The sequence below is a fragment of the Schistocerca cancellata genome, chromosome 3 (assembly GCF_023864275.1).
Source record: "Schistocerca cancellata isolate TAMUIC-IGC-003103 chromosome 3, iqSchCanc2.1, whole genome shotgun sequence".
In the NCBI taxonomy this organism is placed as follows: Eukaryota; Metazoa; Arthropoda; class Insecta; order Orthoptera; family Acrididae; genus Schistocerca; species Schistocerca cancellata.
Window position 1 is genome coordinate 133,417,661 of NC_064628.1, and position 13,916 is coordinate 133,431,576.

At 37.7% G+C, this 13,916-nt stretch overlaps 1 protein-coding gene across 1 annotated transcript in view; it reads left to right on the forward strand.

Moving 5' to 3' along the window:
* LOC126176162 (putative fatty acyl-CoA reductase CG5065) overlaps positions 1-13,916 on the forward strand; it is a 184,522-nt gene that overhangs the window by 96,077 nt on the left and 74,529 nt on the right. The window lies entirely within an intron of this gene.

Here is a 13,916-nt window from a genome sequence, read left to right on the forward strand (position 1 = left end):
ATAATTTCCTGCCTGCCAACTGCCTTTTTAATTTCACTGAGACCATCTTAATAAGGTGACAAGGGCACTGACCTCTTGTGTACAGATGTATTGTGAGGCAGAAATGACACCTTTAACTCATTTGAAAATCTGTAATTTGGTTTTCAGTCTCCTGACTCTCTTGCAAAACTAATACTTCTAATGCTTGTACATTCTCTATGTAGATCTGACTTGGTATTTCCATGTAAGCTATAAAGGTTTCCAGTTCTTTTTGTATGCTCTTTAGTTTCACCATCAGATATTGCCCTTCTCGTAGTAGGCCTATGGGTTTATTATTAGGGAAATACATTTGTTAGTGAGGAAGTACTGTTTAGGTGTCCACCTAAAACCTCTGAGAAAATGGAGAAAATGTTCCACTAGTTGTTGACCCAAACAGCACTACATACTAATTCCTATGATTGTTATTTTGAACTTTCCCTTAGCATGGCAATGTTGCTCTCAAACAGTATTTGCTTATATTCATGAGTTTTCCTTGGTTCAAATCAAGTATTGTAGTTCAAAAATGGCTCTGAGCACTATGGGACTCAACATCTTAGGTCATAAGTCCCCTAGAACTTAGAACTACTTAAACCTAACTAACCTAAGGACATCACACACATCCATGCCTGAGGCAGGATTCGAACCTGCGACCGTAGCAGTCCCGCGGCTCCGGACTGCAGCGCCAGAACCGCTAGACCACCGCGGCCGGCAAGTATTGTAGTTTAATACTAATATTTGCATGAAATGGTCTGAGAGAAGGCCATTGATGACTCAAGGTAAAAACAGAAAATATAATCATTACTTATAACAGTTTAAAAAATCACTGGTTTTGTAAACTGGAAGTAAGTCTAGCCCCCATTTATAAAACTTCAGGGGTGGGAAGTTTCCTATCCTCAATCCCCAAAACCATATTTTAATAAACAAAACTGTGAAATGATTAAAATAACAACTATATCACTGTAAAATATAGTAAATATTAATTTTATTAAATTAAGTCACTCATTGTCAAAAAGTTTGGTTGCAACATTGTGCACCATTTTTGTGCTGAAGACAGTCTTAATGTGGAGTGATGGATGTAATTTTTCCTTATGGTATTGTAATGATGTACATCATTGTTCTTTTTGAATGACAGTGTATTATTTTCAACAGACTTCATCTATACTAATAATAAAATGGTAAAACCATGGTGTCTGCCTGTTTGTTTGAATGTTCTGATCTCCAAAACAACTACGCGAATTTTCATGGGGTGTTCACAGATAACTTGAGTGTAGTTTGGGACAACACATAGGCTTTATTTCTTCAAAATCAGATCACAGGAAGAAAAAGATATTGTGATTTAAAGATTTATATTAAATTGTCTGCTCAGCTTAGTACAGTAGTTCAGATGTTTAATCATCATGGCTTTGTACACCAAAGAAACAATAGATGATGCTGTTAATGTTTCTTACTCAGTGACAGATGTATTTTTGGAAGCTTGCATCAGTGACAGCTTGTGCCACGGTAGTACCTTTATGAATACAAAATAATACAAAATTTACATGGCTAGGATATACAGATTCACAGATTTCACTTTGTGTGTTAAAAACTTAATGACATTGCTCTGCTTCTTTCAGTAGGTTTTATTTATATTGGCCTTATTTCCTAGGAAAGTTTTTTACATCAGTGACAGAAGTATTTTCAGAAGTTTACATCAGTGACAAATTAAGTGCCTCAATCTCATTTTTATGAATAGAAAATAACCATGAATTTACTTGGTTAGCACATACAGATTTACTGCTTTCGCATTTTATATTAAAACCTTGATGACATTGCTTTGCTTCTTTTGATAGTTTTTAATTATATTCTTTGTTAGGAAAAGTGAATGTATTAAGTTTGCTTTGTGACTGGGGTATCTACTCATTACAATTTGATTTTGTTTGTTTACAAATAAAATGCTTAGAAAACAGTTGAGTTTTCCTGAATACACCAGATCAGCTAAAAGACTGAGTCCTATGGTCTCAAGAATCCAGTGAAGATAATAATGTGAAACTTGTTGCGGCTTGGGAACATCAGGCTTTAACTTGCTCTTTAAACACTCCTTCTGAGAGCGAGACATGACATAACTCTAATTGAGAGTATGCAATATCTTGCTCCTCAGAAACCTTCACTCACATAGGCTTAAAGTTACTTCTCTTCCACATAACATAAGAGAAGCAGATATTTTGATATAAAGAGGCACAGGTAAGCGAGTTTTCAAACCTCAATTCCCTATTATGCCTAACAGTTTACCATCACACTTTAAACATGTACAGTTCTCAATGAACTTTGTTATGCTATGACCATAAACAAAGCACAAGGCTAGAAACTGTATTTTGTGGGAAAGGGGCAGATGGACATTAGTGTCAGTTGCTTTTCACACAGCCAGTTCTACATTGCCCTTCCCTGTGTTAGTGAAACAAACAAGCTCTTTGTTTATGTGCCAAATCATTATACCTCAAACATTGTACAGTATACAAAAAAGCTTTATAAGTCAAAAACAAAGTCCATGAGTACGGAGTCTCAGACACAGCTATAGATAGATACTCACTTAGTGAGGGAATAAATATATTGTGAATCAGTAGTCAGAATTCCCAATGCCTTAAACAGTTGTCTACAAGATGATCATGGATGAGCACTGGATATTAATCTTACAGCATGTTTTTGAACAATGAAGACATTTTTTCTTAAAGATGTGTTACCCTAGAATATTATTCATTTGACATTATTGAATGAGAATGTGCAAAATACGTCAACATCCTGATTTGTCTCTTGCCAAGATTTGCAGTGGTTCTAAGTGCAAATGTGGCTGAACTATATTGTTTCAGGAGTTCCAAAATGTCTTTTTTCCAGTTTAAATTCTCATCTGTATGGACACCTAAGAGTTTTGAAGTTTCCACCCTTTTTATTATTTCCTCACCAAGTGTTACATGTATCATTGGTGTAGCACTCCTAGATGTAGAGAACTGAATATGTTGTGTCTTTTTAAAGTACATACATATTTTGAAGAATACATACATATTTTGAAGAAATAAAGCCTATGTGTTGTCCCAAACTACACTCAAGTTATCTGTGAAAACCCCATGAAAATTCACCTAGTAGTTTTGAAGATTAGAACATTCAAATGAACAGGCAGTCACATTGGTTTTACCATTTTATTATTAGTATAGATGAAGTCTGTTGAAAATAATACACTGTCATTCAAAAAGAACAATGATGTACATCATTCAAATACCATAAGGAAAAATTACATCCATCACTCCACATTAAGACTGTCTTCAGCACAAAAATGGTGCACAATGCTGCAACCAAAATTTTTGACAATGAGTGACTTAATTTAATAAAATTAATACTTACTATATTTTACAGTGACATAGTTGTTATTTTAATCATTTCACAGTTTTCTTTATTAAAATATGCTTTTGGGGATCGAGGATAAGAAACTTCCTACCCCTGAAGTTTTACAAGTGGGGGCTAGACTTCCAGTTTACAAAACCAGTGTTTCTGTATGTATGTATGGTTGGATTGATTACAATACTAGTGTCATCCACAAAGAAAATTAATTTTGCTTGATTCATATTAGATGGAAGATCATTTACATACATGAGGAACAATAGTGGACCTAAGATTCAGCTTTGGGGATCCCATATGTGGTTTATCCCCAGTCAATAATAATATCCTGGGCTACATTTGTTGAATTACTATGAACAAATTTCTGTCGTTTTTTTTTTTTTTTTTTTTTTTTGCTGGATATGACGTTATCCTTTAATCCCATAAATCTTCATTTAACTGCATGAATCAGAATTAAATGCCTGAGATAGATAGATATTCATCAGTTTGTATACAAACTGGCACTATTTTCTTGTTTAATGTTTGTAAAATTTGGTGAGTGAACATCTAAATGACATTCTCAATAGAGCAACCTTCCAAAACACGAAGTGTGATTTGCTAAGTATGTTAGTGTTGCTAAAGTTTGATACTGTTCTAGAATACATCACCATCTCAAAATTTTTGTAAAATGATGTCAGCAGTGAAACGGGTTGCTAGTTGTTGACATCTCTCTTATCAGCTTTTTTAAAGAAGGGTTAAACAACATTATATTTAAGCCTCTCTGGAAAAATGCCTTGAGTTAATGATGTATTAAAATTTCTGTATCTGTATCTACACCTACATCTATATCTACATCTATACTATGCCCTGTGAACTACTGTGAAATGCATGGCAGAATGTACATCCCACTGGACCAGGTATTAGGGCTTTTTCTCATTCCTTTAACTTAAGGATGTGGGAAAAATGATTGTTTGAATACTTCTGTGTGTATTGTAATTAATCTAATCTTATCTTCATGATCCCTGTGTGAGTGATGTGTTGGGAGTTGTAATATATTCCTAGAGTCATCACTTAAAGCTGGTTCTTGAAATTTTATTAGTAGAATTTCACAGGATAGTTACTCTCTATCTTCAAGAGTGTGCCAGTCCATTCTTTCAACATCTCGGTGACACTCTCCCATGGATTAAACAAATCTGTGACCATTCATGCTGCCCTACTCTCTGTATGTTCAATATTCCCTGCTAGTCTATTTGGTATGGGTCACACAAGTGAGTTATATGCAGTCTCCTTTGGAGGTTTCTTCCACATACAAGTGAACAATAGTAGAGAACACACACACAAACATAGAAACAATCCAGGTACTGATATGGGCAGTTGCTGACACTAAGTGTGAACAATGAGAGCAACTTATAAAGTGGATGGCTCCATAGACAGCATGGCAAATGCTGTGCCATGTGCACAAGTCATGTGGCCCACTGCAGGCAGCCTCTGGTGTGTGGGTTGTGCAGATGCTGTTGGCAGAATATTCGAAGTGTAGTGTATTGACAGCCTAATGCCATGGTGCATATCCAAATATTATGTGCAGGATTATAGCATCCTTGACCCCTTGGGAAAAGGGCACTGTGGATGCACGAGGCGACCACCTCCTCATGAAATACCATAAGAGAAGACCAGTGACAAAGGTTTTGAAGGGCCTGAAGGTGCTGGCTCAGCTGGCTGCAGAATAGCCAGTGGCAGCGAAGCATCATGGGAAGGCCTGGCAGCAAGCACCTGTGGGCTATACCCTGGAGGAGAGGCAGGAGGTGGCAACATCCACAAGCAGGGTGGGTCTGCCCTCACAGTGGTGGTGCCCGTGAGGCCGGGCCAGGCACTGAGAGTGGAGGAGGCAATGTCAGACCCAGGGCCCTCACTGTAGTATGAGTATGAAGCTGGTAGCCATGGGGCACCACTTGCATATCACTGGTGAGCATCATATAGAGCTGGCAGCCTTGGCAGCTTTAGACCATGGCCAGAATCTACTTCAGTCGGCAGCCAAACTCCTGAGCCTGGGTGAAGGAGGCAGGAGCAAATCGTGATGAGAGCTGCACTGATGGGCATTGGTGGGCCAGCATGAGGGGGTGCAGCAGGGTGTGTGGTTGGTGACCGTGGAGCATCTCGGCCAGTCTCTGACCCTCCACCAGAGTGAGACATGTTAAGGTGGTGTTTGTGGATGAGTCCATGATGTGCTTCTACATTTGAACCTTGAACATGCAGATGAGATGTTCTCCCTCACTGTTAGAGTTAGGTGAAAAGGTGAACAGTCAAGTGACAAATGCCTTGATGTGCACAAAAATCATGGAAGGCCTGAGACACAATCTATGGACCATTATCCATCACAAGCAATAAGCCACTCCTTCAACAGAAAAAAATTTGGAGAAGGCCTGAATCATAGCCATGGCTGATGTCAAAGAATGTTGTATAATTTATTAGATTAGAGAAATTAGATAAATTTGTTAGAGAAATTTAGGGAAAGCATCAACAACTGTGAAATCAACATGAATGCATTCTCATGGACACTGTGGTGTGTTTCATGGGGAGAACATCTGTTGGGTAGCACACTGTGAGCAGGCCACAACAAGATGTACAATGTCACTTTTGATGCCGGCCCAGAGCATTTGCCAATGGGCCAATACCTTGGTATGAAAGACTCTCCAATGTCCCTTATGTATGAGCTGAAGCAGGTCTTGCCCTTAGGGTAGCCAGGATCACAGCCCTAGGCAACCGCCCACCTGTGGATAAAAATACTAAAAGGCAGTGACAAAGGACAAAATAGTTACACAAAGGATCAGAAGCCCTGCCTAGAGGGCTGTCCAGCCAACCACGCTGAATGAGGTGAACAAGTTGATGCAAAATCAGATGGGCAGTGACAGCAGCTGTGATCCCGGAGCCCATAATAGGAAACACTTCCACTGTATATTGCACCTCGACATCTAAATGAAAACCAGGGAGTTTATCCTGATCAAAAATAGGATCAGATCTCATCAGAAGCCAGGACAGTGCATCAGTGTTGGCATGTTGTGTGGGAGGCTGAACATGTATTTCATTGTTTTATCAAAACAGAAACAAGGCCCAGTGCTCGAGGCAATGAGCTTCTTTGTCAGGCAGAGAAGCAGAATGATTAAACAACAGAATCAAGGCCTTGTGATCAGCATTGAGGTGGAACTTGGACTCTGACAATAACACATAAAACTTTTTGGGACATAGATGATAGCAGGCACTTCCTATCCAATGTGAGAGTAGCATGGCTGAACAGAGTTGAGCATTTTTGACACATAAGCTATCAGAAGTTTGGAAACATCCTCATATAGATGCATGACAATGGCCCCAAGTCCATACTGAGAGGTGTTCATAGCCAATACCAGGTGATGGCTAGGATGGGAGGTAGCCAAACAAGGAGCAGAATGCAATTTACATTTCAAAAGTGTGAATACATGCTCACATGCCCACATTCACTTAAAAGGAACATCCTAGTGCAGCAGCTTGTGAAGGGGATGGGCCAATGTGACCACACCCAGAATAAATTTGTGTTAGTAAGCCTTATTACCAAAAAATGCTTGGAGTTCTTTGAAATTTGTAGGGCAGGCAGAGCTGTGATTATGGTGATGTGATGATGTAAAGGCTTAACACAATCCTGAGAAACCTCAACCCCAAATACACAATGGATGGCTGAAAAAAGTGTTACCTGACCAAGTTGTATTTCAAACCTGGAGTATTTAAGACTATAAAAAAGTGCATAAGTTACATGATTGTTCTTCTGTGGATTCATTCATCATGACAGTGCCATTGAGATTGTTGATGCACCCCAGAATGGACATCATCAGTTGTTCCAAAAAAGCTGAAAGATCACTGGGACACTAGCCACCTGAATGGGAGGCACTGATGTTGGTACAGTCCAAAGGGCATGTTAATCAAAAGGAGCCATTTGAAATCCTCATTCAATGGAACCTGTAAATGTGCTTCAGATAAGTCAGTTTTGGAGAAAAACTGGCCCCTGGTTAGTTTAGCCAATAATTCATCTGGGTGGGGCAAAGGGTACTTGTCAATGACAGACTGAGTGTTAACTGAAATTTTAAAGTCACTGCAGAGATGAAGCTAACCAATTGGTTATTAACAGTCATGAGGGGTGTGGCCACTCACTCGGTGTAATAGGCTGATGACCTGCAATGATGTCAGCCTCTCCAATTCTGATTTCGCTCAGTCACACAAAGCCAGCAGAATAGAGCACACACAGAAAAGTGCCATAGGTTTCAGAGTATTGTGGGCTGCAAAATTAGTGTCACAACCTAACCGATCCAAGAAAACAGATTACAACTTAGAACACAGAGAATCTGATTGTTGGTAAAGAACCTGGTTGGAAATGGGATGTACCATATCAGAGATGAAAAAACCAAAAACATTCAAAGCATCCATATCAAATAAATCTATAGTACCAGCATCATTCACTATCATAAAGCCAAAGAACAAACAACAGATTCATACATACTGAGAGCTCTAAATTGCCCCAAAATTGGAATATACTGCTTGTTGTAACACACCGAACATTGAGTAATTGGAGACAACACCAGAGATCCCAAATCAATGTAAGTTTGTGACTTCAGTAAAGTCACGGCTGCACCCATGTTCACTTGCAGTCTGAATCCTTTGTCCATCACTCACATTTTGATAAAACAGTTTGTTATGATTCATAAGCACTGGAGACACACAATTAATATCCATATCCATGTCCACTGTAGGGGGCCGAGGAATGATGCAGTGTTATATGTCCTTTTTTCCTGTAGTTGATTCAGGTTACCTAACATGTAGGGCACATGGCCCTGCCATGTTGCACAAAACAGTGTGGGCAGAGCACTGCCATTGCTGTGGTGGTTGTTTGGCACATCACAGTCCATTGCATCCCAGAGGCCATGTTTGTACAGATTCAGCATCACCCTCCCCCTTGAGAACTGACCAACACCCAATGATCAGGAACAGGAGTCACAGTGGCAATGTTGCACCAAGCCTCAATCTTATCACCAGAAGGATGAAATACTTCAAAAGATTGAGAAATTTTTAACACTTCTGCCAAAGATGGATTCTTGCACTTTAGTGCATATTGGTGCACCTCCTTTTCAGGAACCAACTGAATGATGGTGTCAGGCACCATAGAGTCAGCACAGGAATTATGATGAGCATTGGTAACAAACTGACATTTATGACTGAGGCTGTGTAGTTGAGCCACCCAAGCCCTGTAAGATTGGTGGGGCTGTTTATGACAAAAATAGGCCTCTACATGCACTGGCATGATGTGTGTGTCTACAATGATAATTGGCCAACAACTTACACATTTCATTAAAAAAATGCAGGTTCCTGGAGCAGGGCTAATTGGCACAACAACTGGTAGATCCAAGGAGAAATACAAGAAAGGAATAAAGCCTTACACAAGTTTGCATCAGTGACACCAAAAGCAAAGAACTGTTGCCAAAGCTTCTTCTTGTAAGCCTCTCAGTCTTCGGCCACATCATTGTAAGGGGGAAAGGATGGTGGGTACACTGACATCATGGAAGCCTGCATAGTTAGTGTGGCCAACAAGTATGTGATAGCAATTGTAAGAGCTGCTGCTGCTGCTTGAGGAGAGATTGGAGCAATGCCTCAATGGACAGAAGAACTGAAGAAACAATCAAATAGAAGGGTATGTGGAAATGCACCACACTCATCGCCAATTGTATTGTACTGTAAGTCACAAATGACAGCACAGTGACAATGAACCAAAGTTTGTTTTTCTTCCACATACAAGAAAACAGCAGTTGTGGACATAGATGCATAGAAACAGTCCAGGTACTGATACAAGCATTTGCTGACAATAAGTATGAATGCACTATGAGAGTGATTGCCTGCTGCGCTTCGCTTATGGAGAGGAAGGCTCTGTTAGGTGTCATGGCAAATGCTGTATTATGTGCACAAGGCATGGGGACCACAGCAAGTTGCCTCTGGTGGCTGGCCCACTCAGATGCCATTGGCAGAATATTCGAAGTATAGGATGCCAGTGGCCTGGTGCCATGGCACGTATTCAAGTATTGTGTACAAGGTTGTAGCATCTATCAATAAACCAAAGTCTGATACCTACTTTACCCACAACTGAGCCTATGTGATTGTTCCAGTTCATATCCCTACTAAATGTTAACCCATGTATTTATATGAGTTTACATATATTATATTCGTAGGATACTATGTTTTCCATTTTGTGAAGTGCACTATTTTTTTTATTTTTGAACATTTAAAGGAAGTTGCCCATCAGTGCACCACTTTGAAATTTTATAAAGACCTGACTGAATGTTTGTACTGCTTTGTTCAGATTGTACTTTGTTGTAGACAACTGCATCATCTGTGGAAAGACTGAGGTTACTGTTAATATTATGCGCAAGATCATTAATATACATATGAACAGCAAGGGAGCCAACACCCTTCCCTGGAGCACACCTGAAGTTACTTCTACATCTTTCTGTGACTCTCCGTCGAAGATAATGTGCTCCATCCTCCCTACCAATAAATCATCAGTCTAGTCACATATTTCATCTGACACCTCAAACGATCATTCTTTTAATAATAAGTGTGGATGTAGTACTGAGTCAAATGGTTTCCAGACATTGAAAAATACTGCATTTATCTGACTGCCTTGATCTGTGGCTTTCAGGATGTAATGCGAGAAAAGTGCGAGTTGGTTTTCACACGATACATGTTTTTGAAATCCGTGCTGGATGGCATGGGGGAGGTCATTCTGTTCAAGATACCTCACTATTTTTGAGCTCAGGATATGTTCTAACATTTTACAAAAAAAAGGATGTCAAGGGTATTGGAAGGTAGTTTTGTAGAACACATTTTACATTTCAGATGAGACAGAGCTTATTATATAGGAACAAATTCTTAGTACTGTATTGTAAACCCCATCAAACCCAGATGAGCTTTTATTTTGGAGAGAATACATAATTTTCCTAATTTCAAAATATCAAGTAGTTGATACATTCATATGATTGATTTTGATGAGAGTTGCTTTTTCAACATGTTGCTGTGATTTTTCTCTTGAACTGTTTGTCCCTATACTTCCTACTGTATATGAGATATGATTATTAAATATATTTGTTACCTGTGATTCATTGCTGATAGCCTTTCCATTCAGTTCCATTGTGATGTTATCCTCTTCTGTGGCTGGTTGTCCTGTCTCTCATTTCACTACATTCCATGTAGCCTTAAGTCTGTTGTGAGAATTACCAATTTCTGATGTTATGTGCATGTTCCTTGATTTTTTGATAACATTTCTGAGTAATTTGAGCAGTTTATGTAGCATGCAACTACTGCAGGAAACCAAGTTGTCTTGCTAACAGACACAATTCTCTTTTTCTTTCACAAGATAGTTAAGTCCTTCTAGTGATCCATGGTGATTTACTTGGCTGTTTAATGTCATTTCTGAGTAGCTTATGTGGAAAGCTATTTTCAAATAAAGATATGAATTTATGTTGGAAAAAATTAAATTTTATGCTAGCATTTGCTTCATTATAAATTTCATCCCAGTCATCTTTTGTAAACTATTCTTAAAAATATTTTTCCTGGTGTCATTAATTATTCTAACTGATTCCCAGTGAGAATTATGTATACTGCAAGGCATTATCTTATTTATCCTAACTAGGTATCAAAATCAGATAGAGTGTTTGGTACTGCATAAACAGTTATTTTCTTGAAACTTCCTGGCAGATTAAAACTGTGTGCCGGACCGTGACTCATTCTAGTTATTTTCTTGCTTTGTGCTTCCCCAAAGAAAATATTATCAATTGGGGCCCTACTGTCTTTGTTCACCTGTGATGGAAAGTTTCCTACTAATATCAAGTTGTAAGATCCAAATAAGGTCTCCAGGTCATTTTTCCTATCATAATCCTTTAGAAAATCCACACTGTATTGTATTGTATTGTATTGTATTTTTATTGATCCAGGCAATCATAGTATTGTACAGCTGTACATATGATATTGGATAGGTCAAGAGAGCTAGTTACAAGTAATTTTTACAAACTGATTTTTACATTATTTTGTAGCAAGGAAATTATCTATCTTAAACAAAACAGTTAATACAAATTTTTACAAATTGATGTTTACATTATTTTGTAGCAAGGAAATTATCTATCTTAAACAAAGCAGTTAATACAAATCATAGAACTGTAAGGTTGTACATATGATACTGGACACGTCAAGGGAACATATTTACAAGTAATATTTAATAAATTGATTTTACATTATTTTGCAATGAGGAAGTTAGCTATCTTTAACAAAACAGTAAATACAAATGTTGTATGGTAAAATACAAACAGCCAATACAAATGTTATAGTAAAGTAGTCCAGTGTATTTCATAGACATGCACAGTATATAGTAATCCAGTATATTTTATAGACATGCACAGTATATAATTTTCAGACCTAATTGAACATTTCTAATATTGTTTACATTTTTAACCCCTTTCAAAAAAATGATCAACTGCATAAAAACAATGGCCCAAGAGATATTTTTTTAACTTATGTGAGAAGGCTCTTGGGTTCTTTGTTGCTTTGATTTCATTGGGTAAATTATTATACATTTGTATCCCAACATTTAAAACACTTTTTTGGTAGCAGGTAGTTCTGGACTGAATCATGTGTAGGTCAGATTGCTGCCTTGTTGCATAGTTATGAATATCTCCATTGAATTTTAGTGTGCAGTCATTGTTTAACAGGTATGACTTGACAAATGAGACGATATTATAAATGTAAGCAGAGGGCAGTGTCATAATGCCATTTGTTTTGAAATGTTGTCTGCATGATTCGTTATGTCTTAGATTACATATTATGCGTATTGCCTGTTTTTGCATTTTGAAAATATATCTACCTCCAGGTGAGTTCCCCCAAAATATGATTCCATACTGTAATGTAGAATGGAAGTAAGCATAATATACATGTATGAGAACAGATTTTGTGACTGATTTTTTGAGTATTCTTAAAATGTAACACACAGTTGAGAGCTTTTTTGAGATATAATTTGTGTGAGTCTCCCACTTAAGATTTCCTTCAAGCCATATGCCAAGAAACTTGACAGAGTCCACACACATAAGCTCTTGGTTATTTAGAATCACATCAGGCATTTCTTGTTTTTGGGATGAGAGTCTGAAGTTGATGTACGTTGTTTTCTGTATGTTTATAATCAGTTTGTTCTCGTTGAACCATTTGCTGAGTGACGACATAAGCGGTTTAATTTTTAGGTTGAGGTCCTCTGTATCAGTACCTGTTATTAGTATACTTGTGTCATCGGCAAATAGTGTGGTATGTCCTGTAGCAAGCTTCGTGCTTATATCATCAATGTATAGCAGAAACAGTATGGGTCCCAGGATTGAGCCTTGTGGCACACCATATCTAATGGGCATTGTGTCAGAGGAGTGGACAGTAGATCGATGGGTGGTTGTATTCTTTTTTTCAAAATTAATTTCAACTTTTTGAAATCTGTTTGACAGGTAAGATTCTAACCATTTGTTTGTAATTCCTCTTATACCTTTATTTGCTAACTTCTTAAGGAGTATGGTATGGTCAATTACATCAAAGGCTTTGGATAAATCTAAAAAGATACCAGTAGTGATTTCCTTATTATCCAGTGCTTTTAAGGTTTTGTTGAGATACTCATAAATAGCTGTGGTAGTTGTCTTTTGCTTTCTAAAACCATGCTGGTGTTTTGTCAATAAGGATAGTTTATTAGTAAAGTCTTCCAATCTGGTGTAAAATAATTTTTCAAATATTTTTGAGAATGAGCTGAGTTGTGCTATGGGCCTGTAATTGGCTACATCAGTTTTAGAGCCCTTTTTGTGAAGGGGGGTAATTTTAGAAGTCTTTAGTAGGTCAGGGAAAACTCCATTTGTAAAGGATGCATTTATTATGTGGGTTAGGGGTTCTACAATGGATTCTCCACATTTCTTTACAATTAAATCAGGAATGTTGTCACTACCACTGGAGTACTTATTCTTTAGTCCTTTTATAGCTGTAAGTACTTCAGTATTGGAGACTTTGTGAAGAAACATTGATGCCTGTACTGGTATGGTTTCTATTAGTGTTTGGTGTTGAGTATTTGGTCGGTAGCAGTTGTTCTTTATCAGGTTTTCTGCTATTTTGCTAAAATAGTCATTAAAGCCATTTACTATTTTTTGGGGATCTGATGTGACTTCATCATTTAGGTTTAGTTTTAATGTTTTGTTTATAACCTGCTGCTTACTGTTTGTTTCATTTTTTACATCTGTCCACAAGCCTTTCATTTTATTGTTAGATTCCTTTATAAATTTATCATTGTATAATTTTTTTGCTTGTTGGATAACTTTTCTGTAGATTGCAAAATAGGTCTTACAATATGACCTAAACTGATCATCGACATCATGGTATTTCATGTGATTTTTTAAGTCATGCTTTTTTTGGCTGGAAATCCTTATCCACAGACTTATCAACTGATTCCTGCTATCTGACAGAGAGCATAGTATGGA